Below are 18,646 nucleotides of genomic sequence, written 5' to 3'. Positions count from 1 at the left end.
GTTTCTCAGTTGTGGTTTTTACAATAAGAGGATTCCCTCCCTTTGTTTTCCACAACGATTCAGGGCCGTTGTGATTACATAGCGATAAGCAAGCTAGTGTTTGTCCAGAGTCAGATCTTCTCTGTGAGGTAGTCTCCATCCTGGGCAGCCTTGTTCCCGATATGCAGGGGTTCCTTCCGGAACCACGTGGATACTGAAGACCATTCATTTCCTAGAGGGTTGTATTTTCTTATGGCAATAAAGAAAATGTATTTTTAAAAAAATGATTAGATTGAATATTCTCCTCTAGGCATTGATTCAAATAATTTATATAATTGTATTGATATTCAAATAATTGATATTATTTTATATGATCTATACAGGAACTAACTATTCCAATTATCATCATCATTATCATCATCATCATCATCATCATCATCATCACCACCACCACCACCACCATCATTCTCTCTCACCCACATACATACTCCACAATGAGCACTTGTATACTATTATTATTTTATCTGCAAAAGTAAATATAAGGTGAAAATATTTTATTTGTGCATTAAAGTCGGTTTTGTAGAACATTTTCATAATACTGAGGGGCTGAGTAGTAAAGCCTACAGATGAATTCTGTCATCACGTTAGTGGAACCTTGGCAGAAGAGCCTACTGTTGTACATGTCTGATATACATGGGCAGAAGGCACATGCATGGCACTTTCGCCCTTCTTGTTTGTAACCCTCTACTACCTCCTGAAGGAGTAAAGATTCAGGCATTCTGAGGCACCATCCGTGGAACCCACTGACTCAGCCCTTGATGGTAAAAGATGAGATTTTCTGGACAGAATGAAGCCTGAGTTTGTTAGACATAATGATCTTAGTTGGTGAGAATGCATTTCTCCTCTACATACACTCCATGTACGATGTCTTATTCAGTGACACTGCACTGTGTTTTCTTAAACTCTCCCAGGTTTTCGTAGCTATAGAAATGAAAGCTCATTAGCTCTAGCTTGTGCTTCATCGTGAACTGCGTGGGTCGCCTGCAGACACACACAGTGAGAGAGGAGAGGCATCTAATGGTCCCCAAAGTGACTTGCCTCTCTGAGTTTCCCAAACAGTCTCAGGTAGGAGCTTAGGCTCCTGGTCTGACACAGTAATTAAAGGAATCTAGAAAGACTCATTCAGTTCATAATTATTTTTAGGTCCAATATAGCTTGACCTTACTAATTCAGAATTATGGAGAGAGATATTAGTTTGACTTAATGAGAGGCATGAAAAATGTAACATTTTAAATTGAAACAGAGCTTTTATTACTTGGGGCCATATTCAAAAACCACAGACTAATAGCTTAACACTTTTGTGGCTGCTCCTGGGCCTGCTTTAATGATGAGATAAGGAGGAGCCTCAATTTCCTTGGAGCCATTTTTCTCCTTGGCATTCAAACCCAGTGGTCTTTATTGTATTGATTTGCAATGAGACAAATTATTTTAAATGTATATATTCATGAATCTTTTCCCCTTTATAATCACGAAAGTGGCATATCACTGCTACAAGAAACCCAAGCGAAAATGTACAGGAAGAAAAAAATGATAATAAATGTCTCCTTTCTTTTAACTCGGATCTGTCCTACATCTGGTGACAGCAGCTTGGCACAGATCCCTTCAGAGCCGGTTTGGCTGCCTTGGTGAGGGCGTGCAGTAGATGCTCACTAAGTATCTGTCAAGCTGACTTGAAGTAAACCTGCGTTTGTAAGCAGCTCGCTTTTATCTTTTACAATGGCTGATTTCTTTTCACTACTGCTTCCTGATTGCGCCTCTGCAGCGGCTTTGCTTCTAAGGGAACTATGGAATGGGCTTCTATGAGACGTCTCCTCAGCAGACTTGTGCCCACTCCTTTCTCATATACAGTGGTGGAATTGTCGGTCTCCATGTGCTTTGTTCTGTATGTCTTTGCCAAGAATCATCCCACTGTACTTTGCATGAGCTAAAGTGATGAAAATCTATCCTGTAAGACTCTGCTCCTGGAGCTGTGCCTCCACAGATAGAGAGTTTGCTTAGGACATACAACTACCTCACTTTATTCTCCGGTATTGAATAGATGGGGTGTGGCATCATGCCCGTAATCCTAGCATGTTTGAGATAGAGGCAAAGGGAGCCATGTAGAGAACTGGAAGACAACCTGAGCTGCTGGGGACCCTGTCTCAAAACAAACACAGAAACAAACAAATGATCCAGACATACAAACAACATTGAAAAAACAAAAAGAGATTTCATGTGTGGCTCTAGCCTGACATAACTTCTTAACCATCATGTTGCCTGGATCCTTTAGCTCCACCAAGACATGCATCATGGGTAAGCAAGGAGGAGCTCTGCCAGTGTTGGTGCTTGGCAGTATTTGTAACCCCTACATATTGACAACAGAGCATGACAACAAGAGACATCAAAAGCAACAGGAAGTGTCACCCTGTATTGTTAGCAACTCTTGTACAGGTCTTGGGCACAGAGACCTTCAACCCAACAGAGACAAATTGAATAGTTCTTGTGTAGGTCTAAGAAGTCAGGATTCTTCGCTACCTGATAGTAGCTAATATTGTAGCATCTGAGTGCACTGCGTCTTGGATCCTGGGTGCTTGAAGCTGCGGCTGCTTCCGTCCTTGTTGCTGATGGCACCTCCATTGCTGCTGTTTATGACACTGCTCTGCCACTGCCTTCTGCCAACACCATTGCAGCTGCTTCTCTCCAATATCGCTGCTCTTCTGGGCTTCTGCAGCTGTGTCTCTGCTGATGTCAAGAGTGCCAGCTGCTCCTGTGGCTTGACCACTTCTAAAGCTCTGCCTCAGGCATACATCTTTTCCCATGTCTGCTGCCACTCTGTCACCGTCATGCTGCAGTTTCTTCCCTTGTGGTACCAGTTGATCTAGCCTTACTAACAACAGATATCAAAAGTAGACAAGAAAAGACGACATGAAAGAATCCTTTTAGAGGGGTTAATGTTGCAACCCCAGAAGGTGCAATGCAGGACGTGTCTCATCGTTGGCTCACAAAGTAAGGAAAACATCATGCTCAGAGAGCCGGTGAATGGATTTTGATACCCATCATAGAATACCTTCAGGATTGTGGTTACACCCATCAAAACAATGTTGCTTTTGTACCAGGCCCAGCTACCCCCTGTTGGACCAGCAGAGGAAGTGCTACCTTCGGCTCTAAGCAGAAAGGGTTACAATGCCATCGAACATTCATCAGTATTAGCGATTGCAAAAAAGCCAAGGATCCATCCCAAATCTGAGCTCGGCACGGCTGGGCATGCATCTGTGTTTCCACAGTAAGCAGCTCTGGTTGTCATGTAGCTTCATCAAGATACCTATCAAGGGTTGTTCAAAGTGACCAGTCTTGGCGTAACTGCAGTCTATTTTCGTGAATAATAGCCTTTCTCAAAGCAACTAATGGCACCAGAGAGGAGTGTAACAGCGTTTACTTACTAAGTCAAACGTCTCTTCCCCCAAGGTCTTCACTTATTTTATAAAAACCGCAAACATCAGAACTCATGAATGGACCAACATGGGTGACGGTCATTAATAATGACACTAATAGTGCTTTCACAGTGCCTAACACCTACCCCACAGCACAGGGAGTGCGTGGTGGGTTCCCTTCATTTTCACCATCGCCACAGTTTACTGTAGTTTCTGCCTTCACAACTTTGAAACTGCAGGCAAGTTAGCCTATTTGAGGTGCCAGGTTAGCTTTCTGCTCCATTTTGCCTCTGTGATCATATTCCTTCTGAGTTTCACTGTAGGATTCAATTAAACAATAATTTTAAGTAAGTTCTTTCTTGGGACTTTTGGTTTGACATTCTAGAGAGCCTGCTAGCACAGAGTAAGGAAACATTCTTATTCTACTTGAAGCTGAGATGGAAGATGTCAAGTTCATACAAAAAATACCTAATAAAATTATTTCTGTCCTATCTCCCTCTGTCTGCATCCACACATAAATAGATATTCCATTCTCATCCCAGAATAGTTATTGACCTCTTTCTTGCCTTTTCTTCCCCTAAACTGTTCATTCCTCTTTCCTGTCTCAGCACCCACCCTTCATACTATGCAAGTCTTTAGAGTGTATTGACCTATGTAATGCTAACTCCCTACCTCCTATTGTGTCTTCCACTACTAATGTGTAAATTCCTCAAGGACAAGAACATTGTTGTTTGTTGTAAAACATCTCTGAAACAGTGCTGGGAAGAAGATCTTAAATTACAAGCCTGCTCTATGCACTCCATTCAATTTTTGTCTGCACAAACTTTTAGAACTATTTACTTTGGATAAACTGGTTGGGTGTTGACTTAAGTCTTCTGCAAATTAAATTTTGAGGTAAAATGACCATTAGAGTTAAAGATAATCTTTCTTCTAATGTTCTAGGGAGGTGGAGACACCGTCTTATATCTCAGACCACACTTAGATGATCAATAAATAGCATATCCATGAAATAAAACACAGTACAGAAACCTGTAGTTTCTACAGCAACAACTTAAAATTAAAAAAAGAATCAATTTTCAGCCTTTGTTAGTTTTTTTTCATTTAAATCAGACAAAGGACCAAGGGATATAACAGGGCAGTTTTCTGAAGAGGGCTATATTCATTCCTCTCTTTCCCATTCCTCTTCCCCTTTTCTTTTCACCTTTCAGAACCTCCCAAATACTCCAACCTTTCTCTCTGGTGATGTCTGATTCACTTGCCACCTGCTACATCTTTCCCCAACCAACAGACAGGGTTCTGTGGTCCAGGTGCATTTCAGTCAGAGGCAGGTGTTTTCGGAGGAGGAATTCTGATGTCAGTTGTTGACATAAAAATGTCCCTATATTGTCACACTTGAACAATCCCATTTTCATCTTGCAGAAGTAAATATGAGCTCCACTCATGGCTGAGTTTGTAAGACCTAAATGAATGAGGTGTAATCTGGAGGCTACAGCCTGATCTGAAAAGAAAGAAAGAAAGAATGGTTCAGAAGTCCCTGAAACTAAGTTATTGTTTGCAAGAGGTAAGCATCTGCTGGGGCAAATCGAAACAGTTTGTCTTGTAAATAGACTCAGAGTGATTTCACTTCTGACCAAGTGAAGAGATGGGAGAGGAAATATGGACCCTGAACACCAGAATCCTGTTCTTGCTACATAATTTAAGGTCATGGACTAAGCACAGTTTCTTAAAGGAAACAAATAGTGCCATAAATGGTAATGGAAACAATGTATCTTCACTTTCTGATGTGGATCTGATGAGATCCTGCTAATGAAAGGCAAACAGCTGATGCAAAACTGCTCCAAGTAGAAGATGGGAGATGGGATTCTACATGAGGTACAGGCTTCAGTGCCTGGAGGGCTGACATACCATAAGAAATACCTCTGAATCTATATTTCTCATCAATCTCTTCCCATCTGCCTCTCTTCTACTCTCTCTCTCTCTCTCTCTCTCTCTCTCTGTCTCTCTCTCTCTCCCTTCCACCCCCTTTATGTGTATGTTTGAAGTACATGTTTGCTGGTTCATGTGTGTGTATACCTACATATATATACACTAAATAGATGATAGATAGATAGATGTTAGATAGATAGATAGATAGATAGATAGATAGATAGATAGATAGATAGATCTAAAGATGGTGGGTACTACTTACACATTTCTGTTAAACCTCAACTAAATAAATCTGTAGCTATAGCTTGACAAAACCTCTTGAAAAAGTATTTTAATACTTGTGTCCATTTGACCAAATGCATTGCTTCAGAATTGTTTTGATGGTGTAGACATATTTATTTTATGTTTATGAGTGCAACTCTGCATGTATGTATGTATATGCACCACACATGTGACTGGTATCTTCCAGAGGCCAGAAGCATGGATCCCCTAGAACTGAAGTTGCACAGATGGTTGTGAGCCACAATGTGGGGTCTACGAAACCAAGTAGCCAATGGTATTAACTGATGACCCATCTCTCCAGCATCACTTTGGAAGTTTTGTTACAGTTCCAGTTGAAGATTTCACTTAGTTTCATCCCTTGCTAACTCAATACCCCAAGAGTTATTTACTACTAAAATTCTCCCAGTGACAAATGGGAGAAATGAAGAACAGTGCAAAAAGATGCCTCTCACTTGCTTGTTCATTCTCTCTGCAATCTGATTCTAATCCAGAGACTATTAGTTTTCTAACCAGAGAAATTAACTTTTGCAAAGTCTAAGATTTTAGAAGCTCAGTGTTTCGGAGAGGTTATTTTTAGAAGAGACAGAACCAACCCTTGTTTAAGATGAGGTAATGGTGTGTGGGGAGAGGGGGCAGTTGGAAACATTCAGTGCTAATGAATAATGCAATTTGATTTACTGGAGAAATGAAAGGGGATGGCATTCTGCCCTCTGTTAATGTACAAAAGATAATGGCTGTTTCACTTTAACGGTGTATCTGCAAGTATCTAATACAGCTTTTTTTTTTTTTATCCAGGTCAAGTCGTCATCCTTTAAAACTCATTTAAGACTAGCTGTCATATTAAATGGTACTTTTGAAAATAAAGAAAATCTAATGTGAAGTTGTGCTCAGTTTTCCCCTTTCTCCACAAAAACCAGAATGTGTTTCTTAAGTGAATGTTTAAGACATGAAAGGGCTACAGATTGAGAATCCTGATGACAAGCAGAGCTACGTTTAAGGACCCTCGAGGTTTAGGTGACCATGGTCGCCTAGCACTGCTGTTAGGTTGACACTACAGTGACATAGCTCTTCAGAAGGTGCAGTTGTATTTGCCAACTCTCCCTCTGTACATAGTGTTATACCATCCCTGGGCTCAGATATGCTTCAATAAAAGACTCACAAATTATGTAAAATTGAGAGATATGAAATATACATGAGTGTTATGTATTAGAAGGAGCTTATGAAAGTGTGGAGCCTGATGCAGTAATAAAAGAGATTTCGTGCATTAAGTTTCAGATCTTCTGTGTGCAAGCGTGTGCATCTGTCACATTCAACAGAGGTCTTCCTAAGGAGGAGTGGTGAACATATCTGTTGGAGTTCTGCAAGCTGAATAGTGTTGCAGAGTCTTCCTCCCTCTTCTCCTTACCTGCATAGTTGTGAATAATGCAGTTGGGAGGGGAAGGGAACCTTGGGGGAGAAAAGTTATAAGTGAGAGATTTTTCCCTGGAGGAGAAGCTAGGCCATAGTGGGACGAATGTTGTTTAGTATAATAAAGAAAGAGAAGAGAGGTCACCAATCAGAAGCATAGTTTCTTTTCCTGTAAAGTGGCCAGTTATACTCTTGCATGTTAAACCACAGTGTCTATGCAGACATTGGGAAAGCTATTAGCAGGGTAGCATGGATCTCTCTTCTTCCTTTTATAGTCCCCTGGGACTTTATTGAATTTACTAAGGAAAATCTCTCACTTATAACTTTTCTTCAGATGACTGTAAACTATATATTTCACTTTGCAAGAGTATAGAGTGGTTAGAGCTGAGAGTTGATAGTTGATGGGCTGAAGGCTGAGTCAGACATCCATTTTGAGACTGCAGAACCAGGGAAGTGGCGTTCACTTTTGGTCCAGGAGAAAAGCAGTGGGCCAAAGTGGAAGAATGTATAGGCAGCTGTGGAGGTTTGGGAACACACCAGTTTCAGGCATGGGAATGTGAGGTGCAAGGTCAGGAGCAGAGGCAAGACAAGGGCACCAATGGAGGAAGGGGAGCTCGGCTCCAGTGCTGTCACCGACAACACAGCCACCCAGGGCCAGGCACTGTATGAGGGTGAAGATGAAGATGATGCACATGTCTTAGACTTAGGGAAGAGAAGCTCCTGGGAGAAAGAGGAATGGAGGATACTTTTACATGAAACCAGCTTTGCGGTTCAGTGTAATGCTCAATGGATGAAAGAAAACAGACTATTCTGGTATAGTCTTATAAAAAAAAGGGGGGATGTAAAGAGAACATTATTTTTTCCTCCCACCCCTTTCTTTTTCCCTAAATGAGACAAGAAAAAAATAGCAATGGAACTTGAGTCCCATATGCTTCTCTTATGATTTTAAACATATTTCCCTTCATTTTTAGAAAACATTTTGGGCATTCCTTTATAATTCCAGCCAGGCACTAGGCAAGTTTCCTTGGGTATTAGAACCAAGTTTGACTGCCTTACAAAGGAGCTTCAGCGTTTTCCCCAGAGAGTGTCGAGCTGATCGAGTTATGTTTCTGACACATCGGGGACTAAACATCCAGAAAGATTAGCACATGCTTGTGTGCTGTTATATCACTGTGATGCCCCATTTGCAAATGAGAAAAATCTACCACTGAAGACAATATAAGTCTGATTTCTGATACAAAGGAGGACAAATAGTGGCCTGGGTGATAATGTCTAAAACAAGATGTACAAGTGAGTTCACTGTAGATTTCACACTGATTTCTAAGGAAACCTAAGGGTATAGATTGAGAGATTGAGCTCAAATAATTCACTGACTTAGGGGAAAAGTCTATGTTATAGAGAAATTGAGTATTGTCTGAGTAGTGGTTCTCAACCTCTGGGTCATGATTCCTTTGTGGGTCAAACAACCCTTTCACAGAGGTCACATATCAGATATCCTGCATATCAAATATTTATATTATGATTTATAACACTAGCAAAATTACAACTATGAAGTTCCAACAAAAATAATTTTATAGTTGGGAGTCACTAGAAAATGAGGAACTGTGTTAAAGGATGACAGCATTAGGAAGGCTGAGAACCACTGCCCTAGAGTTCCACTAGTTACTTGACTCTGTAGCTTTGATAATTCCCCGATTCTAATTTAAAGCGAGTTATTTTCTAACCCTATACATCATGGATGAATGGAGGCTTATAAAATAATTCTTATCTGTGGACAAGCAAATTCTGCTTTGTACTGTAGAGCCTTAGCGGCTGCCTTCCAATTCTTCCATCCCTAAGAAAGGTTTACCTACGTTTCCACAGTCATGTTCACTTTTTATTGATTGATGATTGATGATTGATTGATTGAGAAGGGTTCTCTTGTTGTTCTGAAACTCACAAAGTAGGCTTAACTGGCTAGCAAGTGAAAGCAAGTGTGAAGGATTTGCTTGTCTCCATTTCCCTAGAATGAATCATCTTGCCCAGCTTTAATAACAAGAGTTCTAGGATTAAACTCAGGTCCTAGTGCTCATAAGGCAAACAAGTTAAGACTGGGCTATCTCCTCTTCCCACAGTTTCAAGGTTGAAAATCTTTGTGTAAAGTAAAGCCTTTGGAATGTTCCTTTGACAACTCAAATCATCTGCCAGCTTTCCTGTATTATAAGTAAAATGAAATATTTGATCCCTGTCTTTTACGCCCACCGGAGAGTCATAATTGAGGCTTCAGTTGCTCCCCGTGTGGGTGTCACTACCACCATGACCACACTCTGCTTCTACCAGGACTCCTACTTTTGGACCCTGCCAGTGTCCATCCCAGCCCTAAGTAGGAAGAAAAGAGCAGTAAGATGCTCAGAAGAGCAAATAGGTTAAGTGACTTGATTAGCATGTTCCATCTGGTAATGCAAAGGCAAAAGGCCACGCCTACACAGCCCTTCCCTCCCAATCCCATTTAGAATAACCAGGACTTAGATTCACTTTGAAGTCTCACACTAGAGCTCAGAAGAAACATGCGACTTATACAGCACAACCTATCAAAAAAATTTTTTCTTTTTTTATATTTTTATTAGATATTTTCTTTATTTACATGTCATATGATTTCTCCTTTCCCAATTTCCCCTCCACCAAACAAACAAACAAACAAAAACAACAAGAACAAACCCCTGTTTCCTTCCCCCTCCCCCTTCTCGCCACCCCACCCTCTCCAACTTAATGGCCCTGGCATTCCCCTACACTGGGGCACAGAACCTTCACAGGGCCAAGGGACTCTCCTCCCATTGATGATCGACTTTGCAATCCTCTACTATACACATGCTGCCAGAACAATCAGTCCCACCATGTATACTCCTTGGTTGGTGGTTGAGTCCCTGAGAGCTCTGAGGGTACTAGTTAGTTCATATTGTTGTTCGTCCTAAGGAGCTGCAAACCCTTCAGCTCCTTGAGTCTTTTCTCTAGCTCCTTCATTGGGGACCCTGTACTTAGTTCAATGGATGGCTGTGAGCTTCTACATCTGTATTAGTCAGGTACTGTCAGAGCCTCTCAGGAGATAGCTATATTAGTCTGGCTGGTCCTTCCTTCAGTCTCTGCTCCATAGTTAGTCTCTACAACTCCTTCCATAGGTATTTTGTTTCCCCTTTTAAGAAGGAATTAAATGTCCACATTTTGGTCTTCCTTCTTCTTGAGTTTCTTGTGGTTTGTGGGTTGTTCTTCCTGTATTCCAAACTTCTGGGCTAATAACCATTTATCAGATTGTGCATACCATGTGTGTTCTTTTGTGATTGGGTTACCTCACTCAGGATGATTCCCTAAGAATTTCATAATTTCATTGTTTTTAATAGCTGAGTAGTACCCCATTGTGTAGATGTGCCACAATTTCTGTATCCATTCCTCTGTTGAGGGACATCTGGGTTGTTTCCAGTTTCTGGCTATTATAAATAAGGCTGCTTATCCTACTCAGACAGATGTGATATTTGAAGATGCAGTGTGATTTGATTACAATTCCTGGTTCATTTCTAAGACTCTTTGGCAGTCTCTGACTGTGCTTTTTAACTACTAATGTCTATATCTAATACTACTATCTACTGCTTCATGCACATGTCCAATATCCCCCAATATCACTAATATCCCCTCTGCTGGTGAGATTTTTCAGATAATTTTTTTTTTTTTTTGCAAGAGAAAAACTTGTGGACTCATTCTGCTTTCCTGGAGATGAGAAAGCAAAATGCATCTTAGGCCCTACTACTAAGGTAACTGTTGGCGCCGAGGCCGATTTTGATCAATGAGTTATTGCTTCTTCATCTTCCCTTTTTCTTCAGAAAATATTCAGCTGTTTCAGAGTTCTGTGCCCTGTGGGGTAAAACCGTCACCAGAACTTGCACATTGAAGTGATGTTAAATAGCATGTTTGCCAGAAACTTTTAAATATAATCTGAAACATTACTTTTATTTCAGTGCAAAAGTAGCCAAAACATTTTCAATGATTTTAAAATCTATTACCCCACTTTCTACTGGCTTATATGAGAGTCAATTTCTATAAATATGTCCCTGCAATATTTATTTGCCATTTAATAGGGTATTCCTATTCTTTTAATCTCCTGATTATTTATAAGAGAATCATGTATTGAATACTAATATATAGTAAGAGAAAAACAATCTAATATTATTTTTTTCTCTGGCTCCTATATGTAAAACATTCAGAATATTCCCAAACTGAATATCCCTAAACTCTTTTAAATGTGCTGGGGTCATTCATATAAAGAGATGATTTTGAAAATTGTAAGTTTTATTAAAAAAAAAAACAAAGCATCAGTATAATTTTGTTTACCTGAAATTCCTTGAGACTTGTTTTGATTAGTCTTTTTAAATTATTAGTTCTTGAGACAGCTTCATAGAAACTGTGTTGATCATATTTCCTCCCACTTCTTGAATTTCTCCTAGATCCATCCTGCGTCCCTGCCCACCCAGCGTTATCCTTTTTGTGGTTTTTTTCTGGTCTTTTTCTTTCTTTCTTCCTTTTTATGTTGTTTTTAATAAATGAAGACAAATTTGTGATGAGCAAGTATTCTTGGATATGTGATCTTCCACTGGCTCATGATAGACTTATCATGGGAGACACTCTTAGAAAACACCTGACTCCTCCTGCTTCAGTAGCTAATAATTGGCCCTAACGCCATAGTTAGTTGTGTGCCCAACTTCCTTCCTGTTCCTGGGATTTGATCTAGATTTGGCTTGCTCAGGGTTGGTGTATTCTATTGTAATCACTGTGAATTCATAAATGCACCTGCCTGGCTATGTACAAATCATAGCCTTTTGTTTCTATTCATTCATTGCTTCTGGTTTTTACACCTTTTCTAACCCTTCTTCCATGTGATACCTGAGCCTTAGTATAGTGTATCTGTTTTATTTAGGCCTGAGCATTCGGCCCCATGGTCAGTTGCAGGTCTCTGTGTTAATCACCATCTACTGCAGCTAGAAGCTTGTCAGATAGGGCTTGAGAGATACATTGATTTACAGGTAAAACTGTGTCATACTAGGAAGATAAGTAGCAATAGGGTTAGTATTCTGTCCATTTGTGAGAATGTTAGTAGCAGAGGATTTTTTCCTCTCATAGTCTATGAAAGGTCTAACAATAAGTTGTTCTTGGCCCAATAATACCACAAAGAATGAGTTTCTTATTGTGGAGCAGGACATAATTGCAGCTAGAAAGTGGTTGGTTACTCCCATAATGTTTGTGCCAGAATTATACCAGTGGGCACATCTTTCAAAGTCAGTAATTATTATAGGTCATGGATGTCATAGGTGGTTGTAACTGCTATGGTCTCCTAGGGCAGCATATTAATCACCTACTAGCAATATGAATGTTATCCAGTAATAGCAAAAAAAGAATGTTTTATTCTTCTAAGGAGTATGAAAAACAAATTATTTCTCAATCTCCTTTCTATATTTCAAAATATTCTCCCTGTTTGTTGTTGTTGTTGTTGTTGTTTTGTTTTGTTTTGTTTTTTAAGCAGGGTTTCTGTGTGTAGTCCTGGCTGTTATAGTACTTGCTCTGTAGAGCAGACTGGTCTTGTTGTTGTTGTTGTTGTTCTTGTTTTGTCATTGTTTTGTTTTGTTTTTTTAAGCAGGGTTTCTGTGTGTAGTCCTGGCTGTTATAGTACTTGCTCTGTAGAGCAGACCAGTCTTGTTGTTGTTGTTTTGTTGTTGTTGTTGTTTTGTTGTTGTTGTTGTTGTTTTGTTTTTTAAGCAGGGTTTCTGTGTGTAGTCCTGGCTGTTATAGTACTTGCTCTGTAGAGCAGACCGGTCTCAAACTCAGAGATCTGTCTTCTCTGCTCCTGTAGCACTGGGATTAAAGGCTTGATTCACCATGACTGGCAAGATTTCCCTTCTTTATAACACACCCTTAAACATACTTATTGTTCTTATGGGCTAATTCTTAGGTTGTGAAAAAAGTTTGTTTTCATGTATACATTCAAATAAAATCCTGAGAGTCTCAACTGTGGACACCAGGGGGTGGTCCTAGGCAGATCTGAGCATGTTTTATTAGAGAAATGGATAAGAATGCTAACTAGGGTTCAGCTTTGAAAACTGCTTCAAATAGAAATTTGTGTGAACTCTTCTCTTAAATCAAAAAGTGCCCTTCAGAATGAACCTCCATAGCTCCCCTTGGGGATTTGACTGATAGCTGTACCATTTTTTTCTGTTAGCCTCAACGTTTCCATCTGTAAAATGAGAATGCCCAAGGCCCACAGAGCTGCTTTAAAGATTATATTTACTAGGGAATGTGCTCACACTGTCATCTGCCTCCACTCACATTTCTGGTAACACTGGTGTCGTGCACAGAAGCTTGTCAAAGCTGACAATCAGCATCAATATAGGCGAACCCCTGAGAAGAAGTACATGAATAATGTGTTTGGGCCCCTGGGGATATATAGTTATGGCCTGAAATAAAGCATGTGCATCTGACCTGGAAGTCCTAAAAGAAATCGGCTGTGCTTTCAACTTGAGACAGCAGCATAGTAGGGGGTTCTACAATACATGTTTTCCATGTTGGCTAAAATAAATGCATTCTACTTTCACTCTCTTACACTCTATTGATATTAAGTATGAAATTGGCCACTATTTTCCTAGTTTGAGTCTGTTCGGAAGACCACTTCGCTTCCTTGTTATCACCACAAGGAGAGGAAGTTTTCATATCCTGCATGTGGGGGAAGCATCCGCAGAAGCTGGCGACGTCTTCTCAGGGTTGCTGCCGTGAAGTCCTTTGCAGACTCCAGTTCTTAAGAGAGGCACAGAGGAACAAATGACAAGCAGGCATGCAACAGCCTGGCCACTGTGCCCCTGTGCTGATGGTTCAGCCCCATGCCTTCTCATTCCTTCTCTTCACTCTAAGCTGCCGACATACTGCTCACACCAAGACACACAATAACATACAATGCTTAATTGCGTGAAATATTTCATATCTTTCAGTTCTGTCACTGGTAGAAGTGGAGATAAAAGACCACAAGAGAGTAATTTACTTTTGCACTCAGAATCAGATTCTAAATGTAGAAATTAATGAGACGTTTGCTTAGTTGTGAGACGAAGCTGCAAAAGGAAAATGCAAAAGTGACATCATGCTTCTTCAGGCCTAAGCTCTTTCTTCTCCGTTCCCACTTTCTCTCCTGCTTGCCCACTTACTATTTCCCTCTTCCCCGGTACTCTTTCTTTAGACCGCATTTGGGAGTTAAAAGCCTTCTCTGCTTTTGAGATAATGATTTTTTAATCAAAGACAGATAATTATTACTGGTATTCACAGCTGAAAATTGTGCATTCATCCTTCTCTTCTTCTGTTGCATCTTTTCTAAAACCCATAACTGCTTTTGTCAGTGAAGCTGACAGTCATGTGTTGAAGAATCACACAGAGAGGCTCTGCTTAGAGAAAATCAATTTGTAAGTAAGAATTGCCCACTACAATTGAGATCTCTGTCCTTTCAAACACCTCGGCCCAACTCACTCGAAACCCAAAGAAGTGTGTTTTTCAGTTTCGGGTTTTAATTTCATACACATGAGGAATGGAATGACCGGGATGTGGGTGTCATCCCCATCCTCAGCTTGTCAAACACATCACTGTGGAGTGAATGATTGAGCCATTTGGCTCCCGCAACCAGAAACAGGAAAACTGAAATAGTGTTCTCAATTCTCCAATGTGGCTGAATAGGCATTGGTTAAGACACAAAGCTCTCATACATCCCCAGGGCTTGCATGTCAAATACAGAACGTAAGTCAGAGGAAATGGGACATAAAGTTCTGTGCTGTACCTGTTACTTGACAAATGGCTGAACATAAGCATAAGTCAGATTAGTTAGTCTCAAGGAATACTGATGGCAGGGTGGCCGCCTGCTTTTTTGGCACGAGGTAGAACTGAGCTGCAGCAGTCCATGACTGTGGGTAACAAACCCTTAAGCAAAATCATTTTAGTAACAATCACAAGGTTGGAAAACACATTTTTTACAAAGAAACTGATGTCCTTGTGAGCATATTACAGCAGCATAGTTTGCTCATTACTCACTACTTCAATTACAATTACATAGTTCAGTAGTTTTTCTTTCTATTCATTTATTTTAACTTTTTAGAGGTAAGTAAGTTTATTTTGTTTCCCAAATGTAGACATTCCTATGCAATTACTTCTTTCTTTGAGAATGTCACATTGCATATTTTGATAATATTCAACCTCTTAATACTCCATCATCTCCTCTCGGATCTGCCCTTATTTTTCCCCTGCCCCCCCAACTTCATCAATGTGATGTCTTCTCTCTCTCTTTCTCTCTCTCCCTCTCTCCCTCTCTCTCTCTCTCTCTCTCTCTCTCTCTCTCTCTCTCTCTCTCTCTCTCTCTGTGTGTGTGTGTGTGTAAATGTTCATAGTGAAATTCATTATTTGGGTTGGAGGGAATGCTTCAGGGAGTGAAGTATTTGTCCCACAAGTGTGAGGTTCTGAACTCAGATCCCCAAAATGCACATAAAAGCTGAGTGATTCTGGGGGCCTGCCTCTAACCTCCCAAACAGGAGAGAGAGGAAGCATTCCCAGGATAAGCTTTCTGGCTAAACTCGCTGAATTTACCAGTGAGAGACTCTTTCTCGGTATATAAAGAGAGCACTTAAGAAAGACAGCTATAGCTAACTTCTTGCCAGACATGCACACAGGCACTACACATGTACAGGTGAGCCTACAAGTGGACACACATGCACACATGCTAAATACATGTACATATGCAAAAATGTCCATCACACTCATTCAATATCAGAGTAATGTACCATAAACTTCTTTCAATTTTAAACTTGTTACAAATATTCCTTTTTTTTCATTTTACTATTATCCTTTATTGTTTGTTTCTGACTGTTTTATCTCAGCTGTGGACCCCATGTATTAACCATGTACACATATGTAAAATGGAAAAGATAAAGGTAGAAATTCGAATAGACAGGTGGAGACTTAGATCTCTCTAGTTTTCTTAAATGCTGCCATTGTTAGTTACATCCCTTTGGGCCATACTCCCCCTCTGTCTTTGTACTATTACACACTATAAGAAATGTCGTAGCATTCACTCTGAATTAAGACAAATTTATAACATTATCTAGACAGGCAAAACTTTGTTGGCCTTAGCATGGTTATATAAATGAAGGACTTCTTACTACATCATTGCCCCAGCTTGCAAGCCTTATTCAGTAAGGAAGAGAAGATGGTAGTCGTGGGTAATGAGAAGTTCTTCTGGGGAAAATTGCATGATGGGTGTACTTCCAAGTGCCAGGGATGTTCCGCTCAGTAGACGCATGTAGCAGGAACCCTGAGATTGTGTTGTTTACTGTTTAAAAAAAGAAAAAGTAAACTGTCTAGTTCTGGTATGGGTTTTCTTTAACTCAATCCTAGACAATGAAAGTAAAGTTAGTTTGCAGAAGAAAGCGCCCATGTTTGAAAATGATATCTAATTGAGCGGCAGAGTGATGAATCAGAGAAAGATTTGGGAGACTAGGATACACCCAATTCTCAGAAAAGAGAAGAAAGAGAAGTTACTTCAGGGCAAGGAAAAAATGAGAAGGCAGTTTTACTGGGACAGTTTTACAGAGACAGTTGCAAAGAGAATAAACTAGATATAGATGAAGACTGGGTGAACCAGAGAATGAGGAGCTAGAAGATTAGATCAGATTGCCAGAGTTAGTTTGAGGCCAAACAAAGCAATTCTGTCAGAGGCTAAGAGACAAGCTAGATTGAATCAGTCAGCTTGGAGAGGAGTTTGAGCCAGAACAACTGAATTAAACCAGCTAGCCAGAGATCAGAAAGAACTAGATAGAGATGATGAGCTTATTCAGCAGGAAGTCTCTGAGGCTGATGAAACTCTAGGTCTAGATATGACTGTACGGAGGCTAGAAGCTTCCAGGACTAGGCCTAGGTTCACAGACAGAGGTAGCAAGCCTCCAAGGCTATTAATACAGGAGAATAAATGCTACATTTACGTAAGCTAGAAATAGACCCTCCTTCAAGACAGGCCGTGCAAAAACAAAAAGAGCGTTATCTTCTTATATGTCAGGGTACCGCTGACTATCAGTAATCTCGACAGAATGAGGGTACCCCCAAGGGAGGGGACAGCAACCTCGAGGAGGTGTTAGGGAGCTCACTTGAGATATTCTAGCATCATTTCAATTAGAGGAAAGAGTCCCTCCCACCACCCCCTGCCCCCTAGGGCAAGTTTGAGCCTTGTCTCATCAGGGAAGTATTTCACAGAACACTTCCCAATACTCTGTTTTGTATGCTACTGTTTTAAGTGATAGGACTTTGGGCTGTTTCCCTGGGGAGGTTATTACAAGTTGTAAGGATATGTCTATGTGACAATTGTCTTAAATAGGAACATTTGGAGACCTGATTTTATTTACTGTAGAGCACTGCCATCATTTGTAGAGTTACAGGAGTGTTAAATATTAATGAATGTTTCTTGCTCTGCTGAAACCCCAACATTATGAGAGTGTTTAATTACAGAAAAGCAGTCAAAAACGATGCTGCTATACAGGACCCTTAAGACATTATCCTCTTGAAAAAAATCTCTAAACAATAGAGTTATCTTGGCTCAGAAGACGTTCAAGTGATAATGTGTGTCTTGTGTAAGCATGAAAACCCAGGTTTGTGTCACTAGCACCCATTTGGGAAGTCACAGGACACAGTGCATGCACTGGGAAGTCCTGGCCTGTGGACTTGTTAAATCAGTGAGCTTCAGGCTCACTGAGAGACCTTGTATCCAAAAGTGAGGTAGAAAACAGTAGAGAAATATCCCTGATTAACCTCTAGCTCCCACAAACATGTCCACAAATGTGCTTATTCATTTGCATACAAACATAGTCATACTCAAACATGCACACATGCATACATGATGCACAAGAAAACACTAACATTTTCTATTTGCTTTTATAGAGAGTGACACACTATAATTATTTTTTTCAAAATATGGACAGATTGTATTAGATACTGGGGTTGGGGGTTTGGGGCAAATTTACTTTTCCATCCTCTATTTCAAAATTATTCTAAGCAGCTGTGCCCTAGCCTGTGACCTCCAGTCATAGTATTTTTCATCTATTGCCATTCTTTATTATGTAAGATATAACATCCTCTCTTTCATCTCTTTTAAAAATAATACTTTTGAGCAGACTCTGTTTTAGAGCTTCAGAGCAGGTGGCTCCATCCCTTTGCTCTAAGAGAAAATGTGCCTAGTGAAACTCTTTCTATGGATTGAAGGTGCCTTTCAACATTGATGAGTAAGAGAGTTAAGTTTCTGCTTTTCCCATTACTTCTTTTTTAAAATATTTATTTATATTTTTGAAGTTAAACTCTAATTACATCCTTTTCTTCCTCAAACCTCTTTCATGTGACCTACCTTTCTTTCTCTCAAAATTGTTTCTGTATTATATATTCTTAAGTATACAAGTAAAACGTGCTCAATCTGTATGATGTTGCTTTTGTGTACATGGTTTCAGGACTGACCATGTGGTATTGGATAACCAATTGGAAAACTCTTTTCTGGGGAA

The 18,646-nt window shown here is 40.1% G+C and overlaps 1 protein-coding gene and 1 long non-coding RNA gene across 5 annotated transcripts in view; both read left to right on the top strand.

Annotated features, from left to right (window-relative positions):
• The window catches only part of LOC116103988, an 83,017-nt gene extending 76,480 nt beyond the window's left edge, over window positions 1-6,537 (top strand). The window contains exons 3-4 of the long non-coding RNA XR_004123651.1: window positions 4,869-5,010; window positions 6,453-6,537. This is a non-coding gene — a long non-coding RNA (uncharacterized LOC116103988). The remainder of the gene's footprint in view (window positions 1-4,868; window positions 5,011-6,452) is intronic.
• The window catches only part of Sorcs1 (sortilin related VPS10 domain containing receptor 1), a 540,204-nt gene that overhangs the window by 142,283 nt on the left and 379,275 nt on the right, over window positions 1-18,646 (top strand). The gene's annotated exons all lie outside the window — the stretch shown is intronic.

This window comes from Mastomys coucha, unplaced genomic scaffold, assembly GCF_008632895.1.
Source record: "Mastomys coucha isolate ucsf_1 unplaced genomic scaffold, UCSF_Mcou_1 pScaffold21, whole genome shotgun sequence".
Taxonomy (NCBI): Eukaryota; Metazoa; Chordata; class Mammalia; order Rodentia; family Muridae; genus Mastomys; species Mastomys coucha.
This window is presented reverse-complemented; position numbering and strand designations above follow the sequence as displayed.